The 24,070-nt window shown below is 37.5% G+C and overlaps 1 long non-coding RNA gene and 1 pseudogene across 2 annotated transcripts in view; one reads left to right on the forward strand and one right to left on the reverse strand.

Moving 5' to 3' along the window:
- LOC147822115 (uncharacterized) overlaps nt 1-14,185 on the forward strand; it is a 63,539-nt gene extending 49,354 nt beyond the window's left edge. For both annotated transcript variants that reach the window (XR_015446075.1, XR_015446076.1), the window contains exons 2-3: nt 13,023-13,229; nt 13,757-14,185. This is a non-coding gene — a long non-coding RNA (uncharacterized LOC147822115). The remainder of the gene's footprint in view (nt 1-13,022; nt 13,230-13,756) is intronic.
- LOC101715631 (olfactory receptor 14K1-like) lies at nt 10,995-11,935 on the reverse strand (annotated as a pseudogene).
- Nucleotides 14,186-24,070: the final 9,885 nt, after the last annotated feature.

The raw sequence follows: 24,070 nt of genomic DNA on the forward strand, positions 1-24,070 counted from the left end.
GGCTTTAGAAATTGAATCCCTCCATAATATTAACAGTTGACAATCACAAGGTTTCATTGAAAACATTTCAGGTCCCATTTCACTCTAACAATCCTGATGATATCATTAAATGAGATCAAGAAACTTTTACTTAAATTTGTCATTTTCAATAGAGTGCCATGTAAAAGAATGTATCTTATATGACTTTTGCCTGGACTGCACAGTGTTTGAGCATCATTAAGTGTTGGAGCACATACACAACATAAACATAATAATGCTGGCTGTTTCTCATGCTGGATTTTCATGCACATCTTATCACAAGTATCCGGAAGATAAGTAAGGGGAAGCCTGATGTTTGAGCCTAAAAATTTACCACCAGAAATAATGGTAGCCTGGAAGTCACTGGTTTTTTAGTTTTCCACATTTGAAGACCTGTATACATGAGAAGTAAATATATCTAATTCACCATGAAATGAACAGTAATGAGTGTCACAGATCAGGTCTTAGCTGTCCAAGGAGGCAGCTCTGCCCTGCTTATTCTCACTGACCAGTCTTAATGTGCCAGCTAGTTGTGCAGAAAACACATGTCAACTATCCATCAACACTTTTTGAAATGAGAGTCAAAGCTTTTGCCTGGAAGCAAAGTTATACTGGAAAGGAGAGATGGGGCCTTGGAAGGATGTTTTTGAATTTTCACATGGTTACATTTGACTGGCTGGGAAATGCCTCTTCAGGTAACCTTGAATCACAGAATTATATTATTACCAGCAGAAGGCAGAAACAAGAGTAAGTTAATGTTGTAATTGTAGTCAGAGAATTTATAATGTCCAAGAAATGGCTTAAGTGTATCAGTTACACAAAAACACCCACTCAGAAGGTCAAACATAAATATATCTATTTTTGTTTCTCTGGGCCTAATATTTTTATTACCCTTTTTCATCTGGTACCTGTTACTGTGTTTTTAACTGTTAGAAAGGAATTTGCTTGTTTAGAATCAAAAGATATTTTAGAGGCAATGAAAACAAGACTTTAATAGGTTTGGTTATTCTGAAAACCTACATAAATAGCTTGTTATGGAACTCTCAAAAAGAGTTTAAAAAATTGTGTGCTTAAACAACTAGTTTTGGACCTTTGTAAAAATATAAATGGAGACATTTTTATCCTGATTAATTTGTCCTAGTAATGTATAATTTACTGGCTTGACTTTTGTGGTCCTTAACTCTTTGTTTTGGCAAAGTAGACCTGATTGCCATGTAATATTGTAATTTTGAGCCCCTTTTAGGGGTTTATCTCTGTGGTTTCATCCCTATTTATTTGGGATTGTTTGATTTTTACTGTTTTATGTGTACAAGATTCAAAGTGATATTGAGAGAGAGGTAGAGAGGGAGGGAGGGAGAGAGAGAGAAGCAGAGAGATCATAGAGCAAAGAAATCTTGAGCATAGGTGACCTCCTGTCACTTCAAAGTCCCCTGAATGTAGTTATGAAGATTAAAAGAAATTTAGAAATCAAATATCCTCAATTTAGCCCATTGGCTGAATAAAATACAAGTTATTTTAGCTGAATATCCCCTTTTAAATCAAACAAGTGGTGGCCCCACTCCACACTGTGCTGAGAAATTTCCATAAACAGTTGGTTAACAAGAGGTGATAAAAAATGTAATGATGAGCCAAGCAGCATAAAGCTGCTCAGCTGCATCCCAGTTCCTGGCCATGCCACAGTGAGGTCCCACGAGTGGCTTGGAGCCCTGCCTCCATCCCGTGCTCCTCTCCACTGGTCAGCCAAGCACTGTGAAGTTCCTCAGCTGCATCCTGGTTCCTAGTCACGCCACAGCAAGTTCCCAGGAAAAGCTTGAAGCCCCGCCTCCTTCCAGCTCTCCTCTCCATGGATCAGCCAAGCAGCATGAAGCTCCTTGGCTGCTTCCTGGTTCCTGGCCATGCCATGGTGAGGTCCCACGAGTAGCTTGGAGCCCTGCTTCCATCCGGTGCTCCTCTCCATGGGTCAGCCAAGCAGCGTGAAGCTCCTCAACTGTGTCCCAGTTCCTAGCCATGCCACAGTGAGGTTCTAGGAGCAGATTGGAGCCCTGCCTCCATCCAGCACTCTGCTTAGCTGCATGGGCACCTGCAAGGCCCAGTTCCATGCACCCACCTTCTGGCTCTTCTGCTACCTGGTCCCACATTATAGAGGCATGGGGATTATACTTCACATAGTTAAATGTGATAGATTAATAACTACCACAAATTGTCATTTTCTAAGCTGCACTTGATGCTATGGTATTGCTGATTGTATCATTTGGCCTAACATGTTGTGATTGATCTAATCAGTTTTCCTTCCTGGTATAAGGAAAATAAAATAGCCTCAGAGTCATTAGAGCCTTGAAACCTAAACACAAGCCATATCTGGAAGACACTTCTGAAAATCAATCATTCCACAAGGGTTTTAAACACAAGCAACAAAGATACCTGCATTAAGCAATTTTGAAATATCAATCCAGGAATTAAACCAAGGACAATACCCCCCCCCAAAATGAGAAGACATTTAAGAAAGGCAAAACACAGGCTTCCATGCCACAAAAAGGAAACTCTGGGGGAAATGAGGTGGAAATGTCTGATAATCAACCACCTGGATACCCTGAACTGATAGCACAGTAACAAAGAAGATGCATGAGGTTCTAGAAAAATTCTGCTTTGAAAATTCAAAGCAGAAATAATCTCCCAGATAAATACAGAGATAGTGAGGACAGTGAAAGACATGATTAGAGGCTCTAGAGCAGAAACAAATAAGAAAATAGATGAGATCAGAAACATGCTGGAAGCCATGAATGCCCAGCATAAGAAAGAAATGGAAAACATGATCACCCAACATAAGAAAGAAATGGAATCTATGAAACAGATTCAAACATATATTCAGGAGATTAAAAACTCAATTGAAAGCATGCAGAGCAGACTAAGAAAATCTGAAGATAGAATATCAGAAATAGAAGGCAGGATCACAGTTAAGGATCATGAAAACAGAGATTTCTTAAAGATAGTAAGGGACCATGAGAAATCAATCCAACAGCTTCTAGGTGATGCAAAGAAGAATAACATAATACACATAGGAGTCCAGGGAAAAACAGGAGAAAGCACAATAGACATAAAAAAATTATTCACAGAAGTAATAGTAGAAAACTTCCCAGACAGAGGTGGAGAATTGGTTACACAGATAACTGAGGCATATAGAACTCCAACCAGCCATGATAAAAAAAAATCTACACCTAGACATATAATAGGCAAGATCCCAGAAACCCAACAGAACAAAATTCTACAGGCAGTTAGAGAAAAGAAACAAATCACCTAGAAAGGAAAGCCCATCAGAATTATGGGAGATTTCTCAACACAAACCCTCAAATCAAGGAGAGCCTGGAATGAAGTATTTCAAGCCCTAAAAGAAAATAACTTTCAACCTAGACTATTGTATCCGGTTATCTTTCTAAATTGATTGGGAAATTAGATACTTTCACTACAAAAACACCTGAGAAATTTCATGAACACCAAACCAGCACTCCAAACAATTTTATGCAATATCCTAGAAAAAGACAATTAAGGTCACAACTCTATGAGGGCCAACAGAGAGAAGAAACTATGCAAGGTATGGCTCTAAAGGGAAAGGGGGGAAAATAGGAAAAAAAAGAGCCAACAACAATAAAACATCATGGCAAGAATGAGTCAATGTCTCTCAATTATACCTATCAATGTTAATGACCTCAATTCACCAATTAAAAGAAACAGACTGACAGAATGGATTAAGAAGCAAAACCCAGCAATATGCTGTATACAAGAAACACACCTAACTCAAAAGGAAATTCATAGACTGAAAGTAAAAGGATGGAAAACATTTCTCCATGTCACAGGAACCCAGAAAAAAGCAGAGATAGTAATCTTATTTGCAGACAAAGTAGATTTCAAATCAAAACTAATTATGAAAGACAAAGGTGGTCAGTACATCCTTGTGAAAGGAACAATCCAAGAGGAAGAGATGACAATCCTAAATATTTATGCACCAAATATGAATGCATCCAACTATACAAAAGAAATATTAATGGACATGAAAAATCAAATAAACAATAACATAATTGTAGTGGGGGACCTCAACACCCCTTTATCACAAATAGATAATCTAGGAAAAAAATTAACAATGGAATTCTAGAATTGAACCAAGTTATTGAACAAATGGACTTAATAGATGTTTATAGAGTGTTCCACCCCACAAAATCAGAATACATATTCTTTTCAGCTGCACACGGGTCATTCTCCAAAATAGATCACATGCTAATGCTAACTCATAGGGCAAATCTAAGTAAATGTAAAAGAGTTGAAGTTATCTCCTGTATATTATCAGACCATAGTGCAATAAAATTGGATATCAATAACATAAGAAAATGCAAAACACCCACAAACACATGGAAATTAAATAACACCCTCATAAACAACCAATGGGTCACAGAGGAAATTAAAGAATAAATTAGACAGTTTCTACAAGTAAATGATAGTGCCAGTACAACATACAGGAATCTGTGGGACACAATGTAAGCAGTTCTACATGGGAAATTCATAGCAGTGAATGCTCATATTAGGACAGGAGAGAGAACTCAGTTAAATAACCTAATGGAGAACCTCATATATTTGTATTTTAAATCTGTTTCATTGGAAATTCTCCTTTCAAATAAAACAAATGATATATTTACTCCTTAAAATTATGTATACTCACCCAGGCATATTTACACTATACATAATATATGTATATCATATATGTGTGTATATATTTACACTAAGACACTAGATCTTTTTACTTTGCAATTTATTTTCATGATAGGAAAATAAGAACACAAAATTAGTTTATCCTTTTGAACATACTCACCTGAAGCATTCAGATGCCCTGTCCTCCTCTGTACATCATGGTATGTATGAGTTTATTTTAAAAAACAGTTAACTTACTATTAAATACTTACCTATAACCACAAATCTCTTCCAAAGATAGATAATCTTTTGATATTTCTTTCTACTAAATTTTAAGGATGTATTGAATTACAATAAAAATTAATTTATGTACATTAGATTTCTATTTCACAGTGTGATCTAGCTTTATTTCTTAATAAAATTCAAAGAAAATTTACAATATGGAAACCATATTTCTGACTGTATATTTGTGCATTTCCATTGCATGATCATCTGAAATCTTTTAGTCCTTACTACTGAGCTCACCAAAGAATTCTTGGTTAGCTTTCTTTAAATGCCAGGACTTTAGAAATGTGGTATGACCCCACTTTAACACTTCTAAATATTTGTCCATGTGTCATTTGCAGCTGCTGAAAAAGATATCTAAGTGCTTTACTTGTATTTTCCCTATGAAGCAAAGGACTGATTTCCAGTGAAAATGTAATGCAGACCAAATTATGTTACTAAAATTTGCACAACAAGGAACAAACAGTCAGGAAACTCCTTCATTTACTCTCTTTCCAGAGTTAGAGAATTTAGTATCATTAACATTTTGGCAAAGAACTTACTTGAAATTAGTTTTTGAATCCTTCTAAACAGTTTTTTGTGGATTTTCCAGCACAAGTTGAAGAGTACATGAAAGATTAAGAATGGATAATTTCACCAAAATATGCACTCTACAGATGTAGACATAGTAGAGTAGAAGGTTGAATGACTTCCCAGTGCCTGAGTAAAGTTTCAGTGTCTGAGGAAAGTAACTGTCCCCAGACACTCAGAGCTCCTCTAAGTTAAGGTGGATACAGTTTTTCCAGGGTTCCTGTGAATCATAAGTATAATCATTCAGCTTTGGGTAAATATGTGGGAAGGTAACAAAGAAGTGACCACTACACTGAGGGCTCTCCACCAATCACAGTGTTATAGCCTCAGCTGACAAATGTCAGGGGATTGTGAAGAAAACCCCATACACAAGGTGGAGGACCTGCAAAATGACAAGAAAGGATTCTAAACATTGCCTGGCAGAGGTAACATAGCCCATCTGCAACTCTGCAGGACCTGAGGATTCCAGCCTAGTTGCACTACTCTTGACCTTGAATTTAAACATAAAATCTCATCTCAGTTCTCCTTCATCAGTCAGCCAGTTACCTTATTTTTCCACTTAAAATATTAATTGTATTTGTGACTGATGTGTACATGTGTGAATTATCAGTTATTTTGACTGCTTGTAAATATTTAGTCATTCCCCAATGCCTTCATTCTCAAATGCACATTTTTTCATATTTCCATTCATTGTTTCTATAAAAAAGAGTCAATTAAAATTTGATATGTTCATTTAATACAATATCTTTTTTTCAAAGACATTTTTACTTTTATGGTGCATTTGTAATACACTGAAGTTTTACTTATGCTCAGAATTATGAATTTCATAGTATAATCAATGAGTTCATGCTTCATCTTTCCACGCAGGCATACATACCTGAGTTCTTGTGTGCTATCGATTTGCTTACTAAAATAGATAATTACATTACAATCAATGTATTCATGTTTCATTATAAGATATATTTAAATTATTCTCTGATGTTCACATGTATGTGTATAGAGATTGAAAATGTGAAACCAAGTGTTTTTTACTTCTTCAGAGTTACATTCTATTTAAACTACACTTTGAAATTTGAGTAGAATTTGTATAAATTGGAGAGTCTATATGCCAGATAATAGGAGCAAATATCAAAGGCACTCAGTGAGCATAGAGTCTGAAGGCATTGCCAGTGGCCACAGCATTTTCTACGTTGTCTGTTATGGGCTTGATACTGAAGGCTACACCAAACTGTCTGAGTCTCAGTTGCCCCACCTGCTCCAAGTGAGGCTCCTCCTGCCCTGGAGAGGACTGGCAGGTGTTAATGTGTGTGCTGTAAAGATGGCGGTTCAACAAACATGAATTCCCTCTCCTGAAGGCAGCAGTAAGAAGACTGACCAGGGAGACAGAACTGTGCTCTGTAGCCAGAGCAGGAAATGATTTTACAGGCTGAGCATAAGGGAAATGCCACGTGACAGTGAGAGTCTGGAAGACTCATTCATAAGGCCAAGTTCATACATTCCAAAGTATAATTGGAAAATGTCAGGAATGTGCATATTAGAGAGAAACAGCTTTCAGTAAAGAGAAAGATGTCTGCATCCAGAACAATTAATTTCAGAAAAAAAACAAAGATATGAAAGATTAAATGTTTTATTATATAGAATATATCAAACAAGTGTTCACCAAGTAAAACCTATGATAAACTTAAGGAAATTTTAAAAATTGCACAAATATGTTTAAATTATGAATTCAAAATAATTTTCACTAAGGAATGATAATTGGAAATTATAATAAAGCCTAATTATCAGAACCTAGGCAGCACAATGAAAAAACTAGAAAAAAAGTACATTGACAAAATACAGAGAAAGCCAGGAAAGATGAGTGATTAAGAAGAACAAGAACATCACACAATTCTTCTGTGTGTGGAAGGTCAGGACAAGAGCAAAACTCATTGAAGACACAATAGGAAAACCTTCATAATTTCTATAACACACTGAAACTGACAGCCTGAGATCACCGAAGGAGGACCACATGATCTATTGACCTCTAGAGACAAATCTACCCAAACAGCTAGTTAGGGGAAGAATGATAGTGGGAATGTTGCTGCCTCTTTCAACTTACTTCAACTTAGTATCTTTTTTCCCATTGTTTATTGGCACATTTTAGTTACCCAATACACTTACATTCATCATTGGGATCTTGTACCTTTACATGACGCATCTTGGTTCTTATTTTTTCCCCATTCCCCTGCCCTCCCTTCACCCCCTCCACCCTTCCCTATTTATAAAGGCTTCATTTTCATTTTTTCCTTTTTCTCATATTTTTTCTTTTCTTTCCTTTCTCCTATCCCTCCCACTTTCCCTACTGCTTTAGGAATTTTCATTTTATTTAACAATATCAATTACACATTTTGATCCTTATTTGCACTTTTAGTTTTTCACACCAGAAAAACTATTTGGTATTTACACATGTGTGTCCTATTTATTTCACTTAAGAGTATCGCTTTGATGTGCATTGATGGATGAGTAATATTCCATTTTATAGAAACACCACATTCTCTTTATGCAGTCTATAGTCGATGGGCAATTGGGCTGTTTACAAGTTTTAGCTATTACAAACTGTGCCACTATAAACATGGGTGAGCATATATCACTGTGGCATGATTCTTTTAATTCTTTTGGGAAGATACCCAGCAGAGGAATACCTGGATCAAATGTAACTTCCTATCTTGGTTGCTTGAGGGATCTCCATACTGATTTCCACAGTGGTTGCACAGTTTGCACTCCCACCAACAATTAAGAAGGGTTCCTTTCTCCCCACTACCCAGCCAGCATTTGTTATTGATTGATTTCTTTATAGCAGACATTTTTTCTGGGGTGAAGTGGAATCTCAGCATTGTTTTCATCTGCATCTTGCAAATGACCAGTGATGTTGAACATTTTTTCATGTGTTTATTTGTTGCTTTTACTTCTTTGTCTGAGAAATGTCTGTTCATTTCAGATGCCTGTTTTTGAATTGGGTCTTCATATATATATATATATATATATATATATATATATATATATATATAGTCCATTTGTGCAAAAGCTTGGTACAGTTCTAGTATTTTGTTGTTGATTTTTTGTCTAGATGATCTGTTTTTTTTGTGTGACATTGTGACAGTGGGATACCGATGTCCCCCACTACAATTGTATTAGTGCTTATTTGGTTTTTCATACCCTTTAATATTTGTTTTGTATAATTGGGGGCATTATTATTTGGCACATATATATTTATGATCATCATCTCTTCATTTTGGATTGTTCCCTTTACAAGGATGTAGTAACCTTCGTTGTCTCTCTTAATTAGTTTTAGTTTGAAATTTACTTTGTCTGCAAATAAGATACCTATACTTTCTTTTTTTTCCAGGTTCTTTTTGCATGGAGCACTGTTTTCCATCCTTTTACTTTCAGTCTATGATTTTATTTTTGAAATAGGTGCATTTCTCATATACAGGATATTGTTGGCTTTTGCTTCCTTTTAAAAATTATTTTATTGGTACATGGCTTTTGGTTCTTAATCCATTCTGCCAGCCTATTTATTTTGATTGGTGAATTGAGGCCATTAACATTGATGGTTATCACAAATATGTATTGACTAATCGTTGTCATGTTATTTTCCTGTTGTTGGCTCTTTTTTATTTTATCTCCTCTCCCTTTAATTTTTTGTCTCACCTGATGGATTTGCTCTGTTGGGCCTTGTGGAGTTGTGACCTTCATTGATGTTTTTCTAGGATATTTAAAAAATTATTTGGAGTGCTAATTTAGTATTCATGAAGTTTTTCAGGTGTTCTTTGTCATGGAAGTATCAGTTCCCCATCAATTTTGAAAGATAGTATTGGAGGATAGATCAGTCTAGGTTGGAAGTTGTTTTCATATAGTGGTTGAAATACCTCACTACAGGCACTCCTTGACTTGAGGTTTTGTGTTGAAAAGTCTGCTGTGATTCTGATGGGTTTTCTTTGCATGTGATTTTTTTCTTTTCTCTAACTGCTTGTAGTATATTTTTCTGTTGGGTTTCTGGGATCTTGATTATTATATGCCTAGGTGTAGATTATCTTTGATCATGGCTAGTTGGAGTACTATATGCCTCACTTCTCTGTATGTCAAATCCTTTTGCTATTTTTGGAAGTTCTCTGTCATTAATTCTGTGAAAAGTTGTTTTTAATGTCATTTGTAATTCCTGCTGGTTTTTCATGGACTCCTATCAGTCTTATATTCTTCTTCTTTGCATCATCTAGGAGTTGTTGGATTGATTTCTCATGGTCCCTTACTATTTTTAAGAGGTCTCTCTTTTCATGGTCACTGGCCACCATCTTGTCTTCTATATCTGATATTCTGTCTTCTGATAGGCTCAGTCTACTTTCAATAGAGTTTTTATTCCCCTGGATATCTGTTTGAATCTATTTCAGGGATTCCATTTCTTTCCTGTGCTGGGCATTCATAGTTTCCATTTTTTTCCTATGCAGGATATTCATGGCTTCCATCATGGTCATGAATTCATCTATTTTTTTAGCTGTTTCTTTTCTAGAGTTGCTAATCATGTCTTTTATTCTCTTCACTATCTCTGTAGTTGACTGGGAAATCATTTCTGTTTTGAATTTTTCTAGAGCCTCATTCATCTGTTTTGTTACTTCCTGTGCTATCAGTTCAGGGTATCCAGGTGGTTGATTATCAGATTTTTCCACCTTGTTTCTCCCAGAAATTGCCTTTGGTGAGCTGGAAATGTGGGTCTGTGCCTTGCTTAAATGTATTCTCATTTCTATTTTAGTTGTTGGTACTGTCCTTGGTTTAATTTCTGGGTTGATACTTTGATATTGCTTGTTGTATCTTTGTTGCTTTTATTTAGAGCACTTATGGAATGTATGCTTCTGAGAGGTGTCTTCTAGATATAGCTGATCTTTAGATTTTGAGTCTCTAATGACTCCAGGGAAATTTCATTTTCATTATACCAGGAAGGATAACTGATTAGATCAATCACAACACCTTAGCCCAAGTGATAAAATCCTCACAAAGAATAGTATCAAGCACAGTTTAGAAAATGACAATTTGTGGTAGTTATTAAATCTATCACCTTTAACCGTATGAATTAAGTCAAAATTGAGGACCAGACAAAAATATGTTTATAGTGAATAAACTCCTCAAAATAGCAACATTTCTCTTTGGGATTGGGACTTAGAAGGCCTAAGGCCCTCTTTCTGTTGTTCACTTCTGCTCTATATTCTGGAGCTCAGGACAATGGCATTTATGATCCCTTGTACCTTTGTATTATGGTCCACGTACATGCACAGCCATGAGGCCAGAAGTGGGGTGCAGGAGTACTCCTGCAGGTGCCCACTGGGTGCTCTTCCTCACCTGTCTGCTAATGGTGGGAGGTGTGGATGGTGGTGGGGCAGCATCATTGGCTCCAGGTGTCTCCACTCCTCAACTTAGTATCTTTCTATTAGTCCCTTTCTCTCCTTCTTCAGAACTTCACTTGGAGCTGATTCAATGTCCCTGTTTCTCAGTAGATAATGGGGATAGAGGCTGGGGGTGTCACAGTGTAGAACATAGAGCACAGCAAGTCCAGAAGAGGAAGTGCATTGGAGGTTGGCTTTAAATAAGCAGTAGCACATGTTATGAGAAAGGTACCCACAACCACCAGGTGGGGCATGCAGGTGGAGAAGGCTTTGGATCAGGTCTGCCTGGATGCGATCTTCAACACAGTAGAGAAAATAGACACATAGGAAACCACAATGCAAACCAAACATGAGAACACATAGAGGACACTGAGACCCACACTGACACTGATAGCAGCATGTTCCTCAAAACTAGTGAGCTCTAGAAGGGCAGGAACATCACAGAAAAACTGGCAAATCCTGTTGAAGCCACAGAACTCCAGGGAGACTGTCTCCACTGAGTACAAGATTCTCATGATCCATCTAAAGAGCCAAGAGACAGCTATCAATTGGACACAGCATCCTTTGCTCATGACAGCTTCATAGTACAGAGGGTGGTAGATGGCAACATAGTGATCACAGGACATGACAGTGAGGATTTCTGCCTCTAACTCTGTCAAGAGGATCACCAAGAAGAGCTGACACATGCATCCAAAGAAAGAGATGGAGTCTCTGAGGGTGATGGAATTGAGAATGGATTTGGGGACTGTGGTGGAAATTAGATACAGGTCAAAGAAAGACAAATGCCTGAGGAAGAAATAAATAGGGGTGTGGAGGAGGTGGTCCAGAATTGTGAGGAGGAGGATAGTCAGATTCTCCAGCATGGCCACTAAGTAGACCTGGGAGAAGAGGCCAGCCTGAAGCCTCAGCTGCACCATGGTCTCCATCAGTCTCAGGTGCAAGAAGTGCCTCAGAAGTGTTTGGTTCTTCATATTGTAGAGTCAAGAGGTGCCTTTTGAGTCTAAAAGAAAAATGGTGAATTAAGTACATCATATTACAGGGATGTGAGCACACCCATGTTTCTAGACTCATCCTTCTTTATAGTTCAATCTTGGGAGTTGCCTATATGTCCATCAATTTTGCTGCAAATGCAATATGTAAACCAGGCATTAATCATGCATTCAGTTGGCTGAGCTATGTGAAATGGAACATAAAGAAATGTCTCTCTGTGACAGGATATTCCATGCCTTTGGAAATCTAGTAGTCCATACATTAGAAAGAAATGTAGGAGTAGAAAAAACTAAAAATAATAAATGAAACATTTATCATTATAAAATGATATCAAAATTAATTATTACTTCCTTTTTACAAGATATTAAGATTGTTTGCCTATGCTTTGATACAAAATTTAATTCCTTCATGTTATCATAACATATTTTTTTTGCTTTAGAGCAGTTATTTAACATAGCACCAAGCACTGAAAACTACTCAAGTCATTTTGACAAATTGAATTTTAAACATACAATGGCATTGTGCATAAAAGAGCAAAACTTGAGACTAATGCAGATAACTGGGGCCATGTTCTAGGGAGGATTCCCTCCACACTGAGAATGAGCCCATGCTGGAATCAAGGATACCCAGCACAGAGGCCATGTAACCCCCAGCACAATTTCCCCCTAGGTATCCCAGGAGAGGGGCTCTACCTTGCTCTCTCCCTCAGGCCCTCAGTCCTTAGAGACTCTGCCCTTTCCCTCACCCCAGCAACCTTGCTTTCCTTCTCCAGGCAGCCCTTCTCCTCTTCAAGATTAGAAGTGTTTCTGTGAACATTCAAAGTTGTCACTACCCCAGGCCATGCAGACTGTCCTGTGATGCCCTGGGCTGAGTGTGGAGTCAGGAGTGTGACACTCTTACATGTGGGTCCCTGGCCATGCTGCCATGCAAATGCCATGAAGGCCAAAGACTCAGGGACTTCCTCATCCTCACTAGGTAGACACATCTCCAGGAGTAGCTTCTGTTCCTTTTAATATAAGTGCCTGAATTCCCTGGTTCTCCAAGTCTAACTGGTGTGTTCCCTCATAGGGGGGGCAGAGTCTGCTCAGCTTGATGGTTCAGCATGGCAGCAGATGGATCTGAAGGATGCGCTGAGCCCACCTGGGGAACAGGCTCAGGCTTTCCTTCTGTCCTGCAGAGAAGCATTTCCATCCCTCTTGTGCTTATTTCTCAACTTCTGAAAAGCTCTGCTCTCTCTCAGTGGGCTGTACACCCAAGTGGGGCTGGGATGTGGAGGTAAGTTCTGATTAGAGCAGTTTCTCTCTTGCAACTGAGACATAATTTCCATTAATAAAAAAATTATATTAACATCTGAATGCCACCACTACTACTTTCACAAATAAAATTATTGTTATTTTTCATACAAATCCTCTCAGTTGAATATTACAGTTTTGTTTGGAGGAGATAACATTTACAAAATTTCAAAAAAACTAATACTTTCTATTTTTGTCATATAGAAAAATATTTTAAAGTCACCTACTTCCAAATACTGTCTTAATGAAAATTAGCCATATTTGAATGTTGAACATGGTTTCTTAAATAATCAAATAATTTAATATATTTAAAAGATGCCATGAAAATTTTCTTCCATGTCCCTTAAACAAAATCTGTATCAACATGATTAATAGAATTTAAACCTTATTTTAATAATCTAATGTCGTATTTACTTTCAAGGATACAGAATTAATAACAGAAAATCAAATTGAATAGATGGTAAAGGGCAATGAATAAAAGTTTTGATTTATGTTTATTTTAATTTTTAGTGAAAGCAGCAGAGAATAACAGTGTGATGACCAAAGGGAAAATTAATTTTAAGAGTGGAGTTTGAAAAATGAAAACCTGAAGATCAAATTACTGGAATATATCATTTTACATGTGTGCACACACTCAAGAGCACACTCACGAGCACACACACAAGTGCATACACATCTACACACACACACACAAACTCCCCATACTGTCCCTTGGAAGCTGGCTTAACATTTTCAAGTCATCGTGGGAAAAAAAGTCTTCACTGTTATAACTAGAGAGGATGTACATGTGAAATTTTGTGACATTTACGATTTTCTGCAGGTCCACTTCAAACATGCTATAAAGAAGTATATGTTTATGATATGTGGTTTTAATTGAGAAGTTCTGCCAAAGCCTTTGGCAAAACATTCTTGAAATAAACAGTAATTAAAGTGAATTAAAAAGTCAAAAAGTACTTTGTGGTGTGACTGTGTATTTTAATTGGATTGTGTTAATAAGAGCCAACTATCTTCATTTACCCTAGACAGCTACTCTTTATTGTCTAATAAAGTGAGTATGTCCAGTAAATAACATATCATTTAATAAACATTGGTTTCATTGTTATAAAAACAAGCTGAAAGGTATGGAAGGAATTATGGGATTGAAAATCATGTGCCACATGTACTATAGAGGTCAGCAAATAGAGAGTTTCACATAAAAAGAAGTGGGAGACAGCATCATATGCTTCAGCTCTTGACTCAAAGCAATCTTACCTTTTATTACAATACAGAGTGAGATGTAAGGGGCTAAACTGAATACAGAGCAGGGTCAGCAGCTGTGTCAGATGAGAGCAAGGAATGCTGAGGATTAAGGATGCTCTTTCCTTGTTCTGCCCTAAAGCTGAAGAAACATGGCCCTGGTGTTATGTGGGACACACGGTGTCCTAGCCTGTTCATGCAGCAGTGAGCTGGCCATTTAATAAATTAAAAGTGGATGTGAGAATGGGGAGGGAATGGGGCGAAAGAGGCAGGGTTGGAGCAGCAGGGGACACAGAAGGAGAGAGAGCTACACATTTGTTTGGGAGAATGAGGGAGTGAGGAAGCGAAATACTGTAGAATGGAAAAAAATTGGTAGGAAAAGAGAAACTGTTTCATTTGGAACACAATATAAACAAAACATTTTCATTATCTCCACCAACCTCCACCACACACACCCAAGAGAGTGAGCAAGAATGGACACAGCATGTCCAGGAGGAACATTCATACCTGACATTCATAGAAACCAGGCATGGCAGTGCAGGTAAATTTCTGAGGAGTAAATAAATGACTTTGGAGAACAGTGAAAGGCAGTGTGGCTCCTGTGAAGTTTCCCAGGCAGCTTTTTAGGTAGCTTTTTGTACAGGAGAGCAGGCCCTTTAAGCTCTCACAAGTGAACATTGCAGGCTTCTCCAAGGAGGACACACAGCAGCTGTGCACTTGGCTTCCTGGGATCCCAGAGCCTGGAAACCAGGCAGTTTCTAAGGGCTGCAGGCTGCCCCTGTGCCCCTTCTTCCACTGAGACACATGGGAGAGCTCCTCAGCTCCTTAAAATAATCCCCCAGGATACCTCTCTCCATGTTCCCCATGGCAGGGACTGGAATCCATGTGCTTCTCAAGTTGTACCACCTTAAATAAAGGCTGTGCCCACATGACCTTTGAGTGTAGCAATTTCAGCTCAGTTTCAGTTGGGAGGGCTACTAAGACACACAACGCTGTGACTTGGGGGTCTCTCAATGGATTTAATTGAAGTCTATGGGCCTCCGTACTTCCCTAGGACATGGATTCTCCCCTGGATTTCAGTCAGCCTCAGTGAGCTCAGCTTCCCTTCCTGTTGGCACCTTGCCCCAGATGCCTGTGCAGGGATTCCCCCTTAGCAATGCAGGCCCACCTTCCATGGTGTCCTCTTGCATGTGGACAATGCCCTCAGGAGCTCCTGAAGAATCCTGGCTCAACTTCAGTGGCAGCTAACCCCAAAGGATACTCAGCATGGGCTTCTCCAGCTGTCGGATAAGATGGGGTTTATTTTCAGAGCCTTATTTTATAATGTTCTTCTTATATTCTAGTAAGAGGCCCACAAAGCCTCACTCATTGCTCATGATTTTCCTTTAATTTATTGCTCTCCAGATACCGAGCATCACACACTTCCCACTTGCCTGTTTCTACAACCCTCTTGTTGAATCCCAACATCTCTCATGGAGTTGGTGTTTAGTTATACTTTCTTCCCTTTCTTTGCCTGGTATCCTCCTGGGTTTTCTTATGAGCCTGGTGCAATTATGGAGTCACAGATCATCATCAAAGTACTTCAGCATCAGTTTACCAGTTTCCTACAAACCTGCAGGGATTTGAGTGGGATGGACCCAGGTCCATGTAGACCACATTTCCACAGTAATGCTGCACATGGAGCAATGAAGATGGCACATTTGTCCATCTTTAAGTCTTCAAGAAATTGTCTCAGCAATGATTTATAATTTCTGTATTTTTGATAAACTCATCACTAAACATTTCAAACTTTTTATCTAAATCTGTATTAATCTGTCCAGCTGCCAAAATGAAACACCACAGACCGGGCAGGTTGCAAAACAGAAACTCAATTACTCACAATTATCAAAGAAAATGATCAGGATCAGGGTGTGGGGAGGGTTAGTTAGGCCTTCACGTTTTCAGTCCTTGGCTGTGCTGGCCCCATCTTGCTGCCTCACACATGGTCATCTTCCAGTGTGTGTGTGTGTGTGTGTGTGTGTGTGTGTCTGTGTGAGCTTGGTCTCTACCTGCCTGTCCTTACTACCTGTCTTATGGGGCACCAGTAAGCCTGGCTGACAGCCATCACATCTTACCCGAGTCACCTCTTTGCCAGGACTGTCTTCAAATGCAGAGCCTTCATGTGATATGCCAGGGATGAGAACCTCAGCATTTGGATGAGTTTAACCCAGAAAATAATATGAATGACATTGTTCTGCTTTTTCTTTGCATTTATCTTTCATAACCATACTACAAACATATTGGATCATGTATCATTTTAAACTAACATGCTAGTTTTCATAGGTGTTTTTCAGACTTTGTAAACCTTTAAGACTTTTTAAGGCCAGAGAGGGAAGAGATCAGTGGAAAATGCTTGCCTACTGTGGATGGGCTTAAAGAAATGGATTAAAGAAATGAATGAGTGAATTTATTTTTATGCATATATATTTTTTCTTAAAAATGAACTTCTTCCTTTTTTATCTTATTTAAGTAATGAGAGATAAATAGAGGATAAGACAATAATTATATTTTTTATATCTATAGCATAAAGCATTCTGGTCTTCACCATCAAAGATGATGGTATCTCTAGGATTTTGATGAATTACTTGGCTAGTTTGCTTTGATTTTCTTCCTGCCATTTTTAATCATCCTTTTTTTGTTTTTAATTAGCAGAGATCTTATATAACAAAATGATTGCCATAAAGAAAAGATGTTGCAGTAAAAGAGAGAGGAAGCTTGCAATGGGAAGAATCACCTGACCAAAAGATCTGTAATCATCTATGCTCAGGAGAAAGAACCACTTTTCACAGGGAGGAGCAAGGAAGCCTGGAAAGAACCTGTCATGGCAGTGTACCTCGGGGAGGCAGCCTAGTGGGACAGGTAGAGGCTTTGGGGTTTGGAGGTCTTGCAAAGGAGGAAGTGCTCTACAATTTAATTTTTTTTAGGTTTCTTGCTTTTCTTTTTGTTAGTTGTTTCATTTCATTTCCTTTTTTTTATATAGATATCCTTTCTTAGTTGAACAAGTTGCTCTCATTACTAGATTTCTGAGCACTTTTTTCCTAAATGTTTGTTGAATCTTCCAAGTTTGTCTTCTATGTCAGAGAGAATTGCATGCATTTGCTTTTCATCTTTAGCTTCTTAATAAGACTGATCATTAAATCTCGGAAATCATAGATAAAATCTGATTACTTGGAACAGAAGCAAGTGAAAGAATTACCTGCTAGGGTCTGAAATCTGATCAATTTATGCATGCAGTGAGGATGGGGATAGGGACATGCTCTGAGGGCTGCAGAAGGAGCACTGCCTGGCACAGTCATGGGGCAGAGCTCCGGGAAACCAGCAGCTACAATTCTGTAAGGTAAGGGTAAGAATCAAGGGAAATTGCTGTTGGGATTGCCAGAAGAGTGGGACATTAAAAATGATGAATTTTTCCAGCTTTTTCTCTTCAAGACTTTTCCAGACTTTTCCAGAGTCTTCCAGAGTTTTCTCTTCAAGACTTCTCTTCAAGGAAAAGAGCACTGCAGTGGTATTGAACCTGGAAAGGGCTGTTTGCACTCAAGTCTCTGCTACCACTGCTGCCTACCTAGGGCAAAAGAGGTCACTCTGTGGGAAATGCTCCAGTGAGGGTCTCACCAGACAGCCAGGTCAGACAACAGAGTGGAATGGGTGGAAAGAACATAAGCTCACACCCTCCCCATCCCCACAGGGTTACAGAAAAAGACAGTGAGCTCTGACATGCCAGATACAGACACATCTCTCAGTCACTAGGAGATAGGAGGTCAAGAGGGGAAACACAAATAAGGACTTTGCTGGGGTCTGAAGCCTCAGATACTTAGAGCTTATGCAAATAATAAACAAAGATGCATTCTTCTGCAGATTAGAATCAGTCTTTGTACCAAGCATACTAATCTCATATTATATTATCTACTGTAACATGTCTAATGATAAATAAAAATGTACCAGCAGATAAAAAATCAAGCAAACAATCTACAGAGGCAGACTTAGTCATGCCACATATATTGAAGCTGCAAGAAAGGTATTTTAAAAGAACTAAAGTTACTAAATGAGGTGATGCACATGTAATAGTACACAACAAGCAGCAACAGATAAGCAATTTTAAGAAGAGATGGAAATTTTTAGAATTCAAGCAAATAAACAGAAATTTCTGACAATCTAAATATTATTTATGTTGAAGAATAAGGAAAACGAACAGCTCAGGTGATTAGGAGCAGGAGGGGGTGGTAAACACATGGAGCACTGGGAATGTTACAGCAAGGAATCTTCTCTGTTTTACTTTAATGGTGAATACAAGATATGTAAGATTTGCCAAAATCAGTACATCATCAAATCAGAAACCCTGCGGTACAAAAACATCAATGAAAACCAGAGAATTTTTATTATTCGAGGTAGAATATAGAACAATACCACAAAAGCCTGAGAATTTTTGTTATTCTAGGTAGAATATAGAACAATACCACAAAAACCTGAGAATTTTTGTTATTTGATGTAGAATGTAGAACAATACCACAAAAACCTCAAAATTTCTGGGGTGAGCTGGAATCTCATTGTTGTTTTCATCTGCATCTCTCAAATGACCAGTGATGTTGAACATTTTTTTATATATTTATTTGCTGCTTTTACTTCTTTGTCTGAGAAATGTCTGTTCATTTCAGATGCCCATTACTCTTAAGTGAAATAAATAAGACACACATGTGTAAATACTGAATAGTTTCTCTAGTGTGAGAAACTGAGAGTGTAAATAAGGACTAAAAGGATTAATAACTAATAATTGATACTTTGAAATTGGAAAAGGTCCAAAGGGGTAGGGGTGGTGGGAGGAGATGGAGAAAGGAAAGAATGGAAAGAAAAAATTATGAGAAAAGAAAAAAATGGAAACAAAGTATGTAAATAGGAAAGGGTGGAGGGGTGAAGGGCTCACAGGTAATAGGGAAAAATAAGAAAAAAGATACATCATGTACAGGTACAAGTACCCAATGATAAATGTAAACATATTGTATACCTAAAATGTACCAACAAAAGAATTTAAGCAAAAAATAAAAAAATAAAAAACCTCAAAATTACAAACATCTACATAAACTTCACTTGAGAAGAGGATATGGTACTGATGGAGCTAAGTTTTTAAACTAGCTGATTCTATGAATAAGCCAGAGAAGAAACCGCGCCTTATCACCCACCATGTGGCAGTCCATAAAGTGTCCCCACCCGATCATCAGGACAACAGGTGTCATCCACTGTACACATGTACTAGAATAGTAAAATGACCAAAGGCTTACTTTGGCCAGGCCTGAGTGTGCTGTTACAGCAGAGTCACAGATAAGCCTGGAAATCAGGCTAAGAGTGACTTGAGTGGGGATGAACTAGCTATGGTGACATCAATGTAAAGTACAACTTACCTTCAGTCACTTGCAGTGAGGACACTCAGAAGTGTTACAGCCCTATCTGTGCACTAATGTGTATTTTCTTGCTCTTTTGGCTAAGATGGCCTAAGATAAACAGCACATCATAAAACAGTGCAGCCTGGTGTCTGGCTCCTGGCTCCTGTTACCCCTGAACTGGAGGACAGAGATCCTGCAAACTGCCTCATTCACTGACCAGGGCACAATATCTATGAGCTGGTCTTGTAGGCTCCTATCTAACTTTTATTCACTAACACAGTCAGGGCATGATTAAACCATCAAAATCTCTAACAGCAAAGTCCACAGTGATAGAGTTGATTTCAAAACAAACAACTGAAAGGATTCCCAATGGACAGAGCCAAAAAAAGGAAAACTAAAAAAGTAGTGTGGGATGACATGCCAAAGTGCTGTCTAAATACCCATGGTCTGCATTTATATACATGAATGAATGAGTAAATGGGAAAAGGATACAGATTCCGGAGCAGAGCAATGAGTGCTTTATTTCTGTCATGTTACATAAACTATTGCCCAGGCCTCATCCAGGGGTGCACAGTGGCCTTTCCCTGTGGAGTGCCTTGTGGATTGCTGGGAGAGGTGGTGTGTGACTGTACAGTTGTAAGGTTTGGCAGGTGATCCTCACAAACATCCAGAGATGAAAATTACTGCTCTTCTACAACTTAGCAAGGGTGGAAGAAACTGGCACCTTGTCTTGTGATCATCTTTCCAAGAACACCACTAACATTCATGAGAATGAGACAAGTTCATGCCAAAGGGAACTACAAAAAAAGTCTGACCAAAATTCTCCAGATCTCAAGGTCATCAAAATTGAGGAAATCTGACAAATATAAATGTACTGGACTTTAGATAGGATTGTGAACATAAGTTGACATTAGGTTACTTAAAAAAGTATGTTTTTTTAATTAATAACATTAAATCAGTAATGGTATACAGATAGTGACAGATATACTATAGCAATGTAAGATGTTACCATTAAAGAAAAAAGGATGTGTGGTATACATGAACTTTCTAAAATTTTGTAAATGTTTTATAAATACAAAACTACTGTGAAATAAAAGCTTTAGTGCTTCATGTACTCAACTCTACATTAATGTAAGCAGGGGCTGCTGATATATTTTCTCTCTGTATAATTTCCCTTTTTCCAAAAGACATCAATCAAGCATAAGTGATTGCTCAGTGGGGCTTCTCCACTTAGAAACACCAGTATGAAAATGTCACAGCTTGTATAATGTAACCACTTGAGTTCCATTTTCACTTGGACTACTGAAAGTGCTTCTTACAATACAATGAGTTATAGAAAAGAAAAAGAAACACAGAGAAAGCAAGATCTGGACAAAACTGGTTGTCACCCATGAGGCAGCAGTCACAGTTGAGATCCAATCAAGAAATCAACTTCTCAAAGCACAAAATATATTCATTTACAAACAAGAAACAAATTGGAGGATCTCTACAATTTAGCATCCCTGATGTTCAGGAACAATCAGACTTAACCCCCACATGGAGAACCCAAAAATGGAGTATGTGAAAATGAATCAGACATTACAATAAACACACAGGAATATTTAATTAAAATCTGGATTAAGAAAAGAAAATACATTTTCAAAACATACAGAATCTCATCAATAAACAAAATTTCTCAACAAATAGACACAACAAGCAAATAGAGAGGTCTGAGATTTAGCTCAGTGGTTCTGGAGCCTGCCTCACAAACACAAGGTCCTGAGTTTGATCCCCAGTGCCAAAAAAAAACCAAAACAAGCAAATAGAAATTATCATACCAAAAGTTTCAACTTCTCAAATGAAAATTTTACTGAAACCATAAGTAAATTGAAGGTAAAGCAATAGAAATTATCTAAGATGTTGAGCTAGACAAGAAAGAATAGAGGTGATACCAGAAAAACATTTGTAGGTATGATAGCCAAAAATTTCCCAAATTTAAAGGCATTCAAATTTTGTAAGAATAAGATGCTAAAAAAAACCAAAGAAGAAAACATACAGGCAGATATACAAAAATAAGTATCAGTAACACTATTAAAAGTTAAGTATAAACAGCAGTCTTGAAAGCAGCAAGATACAACACATATAAAGTGGAAAAAAAGACAAGTGTTTGTTAAAAATACTGATGGCCATCAGGAGGGGGTAGGAATGTATTAGACACTGAAAATGAAACTTACAAAACAAAACAAAAGCAACTGTCTACTGAAATTTTTATGTTCAGTAAAAACATGATTGAAGAAGGAAACAAAGATAAAAATTTTAGTACATAACAGAAGACTATATAAACTTGTTAGTGGCAGACCTGAGGTACAAAAAAGACCAAAGGAATTGAGGCAATGCAATTATACAAAATATTAAACTTCCACATTTCTCTCATACTAAAAACTCAAGAAAAAAATATTAGGAGTAGTAAAAAATGTGCTGTTGTGGTTAATTTTATACACCAACCTGACCAGGAGATGTTCTGGGTACCTGGTGAGACACTGTGTCTGTGTGTGTGTCTTTGAAGGTGCTTCCAAGAGCAGCTCATGGGCAGGAGGCCAAGTGAAGAAAGTGTCTCTCCCCAGTGTGTGCAGCATCAGCCAGTGCACCAGGGCTGACACAGAACCAAAGACGGAGGAAGAGCAAATGTACTCTCTCCTTCAGTGGGGATACACATTTCTCTAGCCCTGTCAGCCAAGGGCCAGGGTCTGAGATTGTAAGACAGATTTAAATGTCACCCTAATAATTTTTGGTTTGTCTAATATATCCATAAAAGCCAAAGAGTATTCATATGTGTGTGTTTGGACTATCCTGTTTCATTTATAAACCAAAAATGTATTTAAAAACTAAGGTTATAATATTCATGATGAGTCTATTACAATGAGTATACAAGCAGCACATATGACAAATGAAACATAATAAGAACATAAATTTGAATTATCTTATTTTATAGACTATAAGATTACATTTTACAAGTAGTATATTACTAACTGAAAATAGAGTAAGAAAATGTAAGTATTTATATTTTAATTGGTAGCATCTTGGATCATGAACTTAATTCTTTACACTATTCACATTGCAAACTGAACTGGATTAGAACTGAATCAAATTCAGTGATTAGGTTCAATATTGGCCTTATGGGGAAATTGATTCAGTTCTTGTGCAATTCAGTCTTTGACCAGAATTGCAGAGAGAATTGAGTTCAGGAAGAAGGCACGACTGTACTAGGAGGACTAAACACACACACAGAAAGATTAACAACCAGTTCTATAAAATTATAAAACATATTCAGATGACCTCTAAAGCTGACAGAAAATAAGACAGGAACAAAAAGAGAAGAAACCAAAAGGAAAATATTAACTAGCAGAATCAGTGGATTGGAGTATTTTCTGTAATTCCAGTGTTTGTCTTATATATAGCTAACGGATGTGAGATGTAGTTTTGTAGAGCCACCAGGCTCTAAATGGCTTTAAAATGTGCCTTTTTAGCTGTATACAAATCAACTGGATGTGTAAATCTTGTTTGGTGATAGCTGTTTTGGGGAAACAGACCCAGCCTACTGTGAAGAAATAACAGTGTAAGGCCAATAATAAACAGGACCTGTGTGGCTGATTTATGGAATGTCCTGTGATGCAATAATACATCATCACAAGGTTTTTTACTTGCATCTTTATTTTTAATTGAAAATTTTTGAAAGTTCCATTTGAAGAAACTATTGCATATATACACATTGAGTATCCTTCAGCCAGGTGAAAGAAAACCTCCCCTGGGAGGTGATTGAGAGCTATTGACTTACATCACTTATTAAGTTAGAGATGAAATGCCAGACAATACAAATAGTATATGACACAATAAGAAAACAGATGTGAGTTTCCTCTTGATAAGTAAAACACAAAAATTCTTGAACGCTGTTTTCTGTATGGGCTGAGCAAAGGAGTGGAAAGGATAGGAAGAGAGTGACACTTCTTCAGGAATAGTATGTTTATTTGTTTTAAGTCCATTTAGTTTTGATAATTTTCTTCATATTTAAAGTGTATCATCAAAGATTTGGAACAAAAAATAAATTAAAACTTAAATGTAAACTAAGTCAAATGAAATGGTTGTACTTCAAATAAAACCTATAACCATGGTTGAAAACAACAAGACACAATTCCAT

The sequence above is a fragment of the Heterocephalus glaber genome, unplaced genomic scaffold, assembly GCF_053883595.1.
Source record: "Heterocephalus glaber isolate CG9 unplaced genomic scaffold, H.glaber_assembly_v1.0 deba00001673, whole genome shotgun sequence".
In the NCBI taxonomy this organism is placed as follows: Eukaryota; Metazoa; Chordata; class Mammalia; order Rodentia; family Bathyergidae; genus Heterocephalus; species Heterocephalus glaber.